Source organism: Olea europaea, chromosome 7 (genome assembly GCF_002742605.1).
Source record: "Olea europaea var. sylvestris chromosome 7, O_europaea_v1, whole genome shotgun sequence".
Lineage (NCBI taxonomy): Eukaryota > Viridiplantae > Streptophyta > Magnoliopsida > Lamiales > Oleaceae > Olea > Olea europaea.
Window position 1 is genome coordinate 3,896,633 of NC_036243.1, and position 5,575 is coordinate 3,902,207.

Sequence of the window (5,575 nt, forward strand, 5' to 3'; positions counted from 1 at the left end):
GTGCACTACTACAACGTGCATACTACTGGCCTCAAATGCGGGATGACATTGCAACATATGTAAAAACTTGTCTTATTTGTCAGCAAGATAAGGCAGATCATCAGAAAAAGGCGGGCTTGCTGGAGCCCCTTTCCGTTCCATCCCGGCCATTTGAAAGTGTATCGATGGACTACATTATTGGGTTGCCAAAAGTTGAGGATTTTGGCACTATCATTGTCGTGGTGGACCGTCTATCAAAATATGCAACTTTCATTGCAGCGCCTAAGTATGTATCTGCGGAAGAGACAGCTCAACTCTTCTTCAAACATATTGTCAAATACTGGGGGCTGCCTAAGGACATCGTCAGTGATCGAGATCCTCGTTTCACTGGCATATTTTGGACTGAGTTGTTCAAACTTCTTGGTTCAACTTTGAGCATGAGTTCCAGTTTTCACCCACAATCTGACGGACAGACGGAAGCGCTTCAATTCTATGCTAGAAGAATATCTTCGGCACTTTATCTCTACTTCGCAGAAAAACTGGGTAAAACTTTTGGATGCGGCCCAAATTTGCTTCAATGCCCAAAAGAGCTCTTCCACCAATAAGAGTCCTTTTGAGATTGTTACTGGCCAGCAACCGCTACTCCCTCATACAGTGGATATTGAACGAAGTACCAAGTCCCCTCAAGCAAAGAGTTTTTTCTCAAGAGTGGAAACGAAATATTGAAATTGCTCGGAGTTATCTTTTCTCAAAAACGGTATAAAAAGGCTGCAGATCTAAAGCGTCGTTTTATTGAATTCAATGTTGGAGATCTGGTAATGGTTAAGCTTTTCGACAGAATTGTTTACAAGCCAACAAGAGGGAAGGACTCAAGGTTGTCACCAAAATACATTGGACCATTACCCATTGTGAAGAGGATTGGAAGAGTTGCATACAGAGTTGAACTCCCTTCATGGTGTAAAATCCACAAGGTCCTTCATGTTAGTGTGTTGAAGCCATACTTTTCAGATAAGGAGGACGCATCTAGAAATGAGCCAAAGCGACCTGTATTTGAACTGAAGAAAGCTGGAAAGAAGGTTGCTGAAGCTATTCTTGACCATCGAATCACTCGGGCTTCTAGAAAAGATCATCAGGAGTACTTGGTCAAATGGATGGGATGCAGCAGCGAGGAGAATACTTGGGAAAGAGAAAAAGATCTCGGGGCCTTCAAATCATTAATTGAAGAGTATCATGCATTGATGGCACCGAGGACGTCGCCAAAACAAATGGGGGAGAATGTCAAGGACCGCAGCTTTACTTAGCCCCTTGACACTATCGCAGCCGCAGTTTGCCCAACTTCGGCCGCACATTGTAAATATTACTTCAAGTTTGAGTTGTAATTTTCGTTTCATTGTAATAGTTATTTTAATTGTAAAATAGCTTTGATATTGGTAAAAGATTAGTATGATTCCTCGGCTTTTAAACGTCTACTCCCGTCACTTGGGTTTTTGTTCAGAATGCTATTATAGGGGGTATTAGTCATTCAAAAATCTTTCAAGCTCACTGGTGTCCGCCCCCTGCACCAGCATTTGTAATTTTCTGCTTTCATCAATTGTAATGTTCAGTTTTCAGCAATCAATGTTCAATTTACTTTCAATGTATTCAAATTCTCAATTGTAAGCTTTCTACAAAATTGCAATCAAATTTTCTTTCGTCCCGACGCGACCGAGAAAAGGCGGAAGGTAGTCTAGCGGAGCAGACTACTGCCGCACGGTGTCCCTTTCTGTGCCAAGAAGAAAGGCACCCCGTGAAACAAGGTCTTGATATAACAGATGGAATCCAAGCCCGTTGAGAATCAAGTATAGATTCCATAAATTTATGCGAGAGGGTCATAAATTTGAGTTAAATAGTGGGAGTATAATTAATTTAATAAAAGTTCATATTAAATTATTTGATGCATTTTTATATATTATTCATTTTCTTTTCATCATTTATATTGAATATTGAGTAACCATATATATTTAAGAGGCATATGGATGCCAACAACCAAACCAAAATTTATTGATTGGCACCGCAATCTGAGAATTATTCTCAGGCATGAGAAAATTGGCTATGTCCTTGAGTAGCCATTTTCAGAAACATCTACTGATTGACTCGATTAAGAAAGAGCTGGCTGCTATAATAAATACAATGATGACACTAGTACTGATTATGCCCAAAGAATAATACGGTGAATGTAGTACAGTTTTGGGGTGTCGATTCCAAAGAGAGATGGAAAAATCACTCAAAGGATAAAAAAAAAAAAAAAGGTTGATTGTCCTCTTGAAATATGTAGGAGAATTATAGTCTGAATGAATTTTAAGATCAAAGGATTAAATGATAAAATTGAAGCCAATATTTAGGATAGTGAAGCGCCGGAATTTCCTCAATTGGATTGGCTCAATCAATATCAATAATTCATGCTTTTTACTCAATTAGAGGTTTTCTTCCCAACTCTTTAATCAGAAGATTTAACAATAAAGTCCAATTTAATTCCAATTGTATTTCTAGAATTTAGATTTTCTATAACACATTCGTACATTTTTATTGGAACAAGATCAAAGATCGACCATATACATCAAGCATAAGGCAGTAATCAATCCACCAATAAAATAATATTAAGATTAAAATTTAACAATTATTTCAATCATTCGATAGAAAGAGCATGACTAGATCTATGAAGGATTTGATAAAAGTTAAAACAATCTCAACAATAAGTAATTGAAATTGAAACTCAACAAATAGTTTAATTTAACAATGGAAAAAGCATGACTAAATTCATGAAAAATCCAGTAAAAGTTAAACCAATTTCAATACCAATTCATAAAGAGAACATCCAAATCTAGAAACTACTAAGCAAAGAAAGTTCGAATTACATGAAATCTCAAAATCCAATGAGTTCTTTCGTGACTTCACCAAAGATTTCAGTTCTTCATAGAGTTTCTTGTGCCCAAAATGAGAGAAAAGTGTATGGAGGCCTTTTCTGGTATTTTAGGGTGATTTAGGGCTTAAAAATCATGAGATATTAAATTACCATAAGGGTGGGATCAATTTTGGAAACTAGAAGATTCGGCCAAAATTTGTTTTGTGCAACTACTTTCGGTATTTTGGTATTAACTTTCTCTCCCGATGTCCAATTAAGATGATTCAAAGTGTTTTGGAAAGCTAACACAAAGGGATACAATTTTACTGAATAGCTCTTTCCAAACTTGAAATTTTAATAAGTCGAAAGTGGATCCCAATCTCCAGTTGAAAATCTGGAAAATCCTTATGCGACTGGATTTTGATTTGTAAAAATATTATTGTCATATTTAACTTCTTTTGACTTCTAATTGTACCCAATGTACTCTTAACTTTCTCAAATCATCATTCCATCGCAGTCTCATCTTTGGATTATTTGTAGCTTGGTCCTGAACTTTCACTTTCTTCTATTTTAGTCCTTTTTTGTTCTTTTCTTCTAAATTCCGCCATATTCTTCCATTTGCACCCTAAATCAAAATATAAGGGTACTTAGTGCATTTAGGCGTCAATATGTCATGCAAATAAAAGTATAAATGGATGAGAACATGACAAATTTTGCTATTATCAAGTATTGCAACGTATGTAATACTTGTATCTACGTCACTTGAGTTACAGAAGCAACATGAGAGTGTAGATGCTAGCACATAATTTTTCATTTCAAAAGAGTTGTGTGATAATAATTATGTGTGGAAGGATATGAGACTTCCAAGCAACTACACTGGCTCAAAATGATGGAGGAATTTTCAGTGAGTGCTCATATATCGAAGATAATTGACATTGAGAAGTTGTATCAATTGAGTTCAATCATGAACTATGAACTAAGTATTGACTTGATTCTGCAAACTTTGTCGGAAAGTTATTCATACTAATTATGAATTATGATATGAATAAGCTCGAATGCACACTCATTGAGTTGCTTAACATGCTTAAGGCTGTTAAGCCCAGTATCAAAGTTAGTAATGGGCAAGCCATTGATTCCTCTAAAGGTATTAAAAAGAAGTCTAAAGAGGCTTTGAGAAAGAACTCAATATAGTTAAGACTATCAAAGCGAAGGATAATACCAAATCTAATGACTCTTGTCTTCATTATAGAATGAAAGGTCATTGGAAGAAATATTGCAAGGCTTATGTCTACTTCATTAGCTTCTCAGGTATTAGTTACTAGATGTACATCTCATATATATACAAATATGGAGAAACTAAATGGAAGTATACCACTGTAAAGGAAGAAGTTAACTTGTATTGTCTGTAGGAGCATACTTCTTACCATTGTCTCTAAGTTTAGTATTGAATTTAGAGAAATGTTACCTTGTACCCACCATAACTGGAACATTAAGTAAATTTCATGTTCATACATGAATTATTTTAATGTTAAGGGTAATTGTTGTTCTGGTTTATCTTGATAAAGATGTTAATGGTTATGGTAAATCACAAAATGACGTTTATATTCTTAATACTAAGCATTCTATAGAAATTATAAGGCATAAATGCGATAATCTAATTATTACCTAAATCTGACATTGCAGACTTAGTCATATCGATGAAATGCTATTCCAAAGTTACATAGATATGTATACTTGGGGTCAATTGATTTTGAATCATTTGACGAATGTGAATCATGCCTGTTAGGCACAATGACCAAATCTCCTTTCACTTGAAAATGAGAAATGTATGCATAATTACTGGCCTAATACATAGTGAAGTATATGGACGATTATTAATTAATGACATATGAGATTTCTCTTATTTCATTAAAATTACTGATGACTATTTCAGAAAGAGCAATGCTATTTGTCCCCACTGGGGCTGAATCCCCAATCTAGATGGCCAGTGGGGATTGGTTAAATGAAAGGTGGAAGTAAATAAGTCAACTTCCACCTTTCATTTAACAAATCCAGTCTAGCCACCTAGACTAGGGATGAATATTATTTTTCTTTCAGAAATATTCATGTATACTTGACGAAATTCCATTGTGAAGCTATTGAAAGGTTCAAGGGATTCGAGCTAAAGTAGAGAAACAATTAGGTAAAGAGATTCTCACACTAAGATCCAATTGAGTGGGAATATTTTAAAGATAAAATTTTAGATTATCTAAAAGAGAATGAGATTCTCTTGCCATGGACTCCTCTACATACACTGCAACATAATGGTGTATCTGAAATGAGGAGTTGTAAATAGATATATTGCGATTAATAACAAGTCATGCAAACCTCCCAAAATCGTTTTACGGTCATGCACTGATTACAGTGCGCTGCACACTAAATCATGTCACATCTAAGTTGGTTAACAAAACTTCATATGAGGTATGGAAAGACAGTGGTCCAAATTTATCTCATGTGAAAATTTGGAGCTGTGACACTTAAGTGAAGCGTATTGAATCGGATAAGCTTGAGACTGAATCCAATAAATGCATGTCTATGGGATATCCAAAACAAATATTTGGAAATCAATTCTATTAACCTATTGAGAAGAAAGACTTTGTCTCACGATATATCTTTTTCTTAAAGAAAATGTTTACTCTAGGAGAGGACAGTGAGAGCAAAATAGAATTTGAAAGA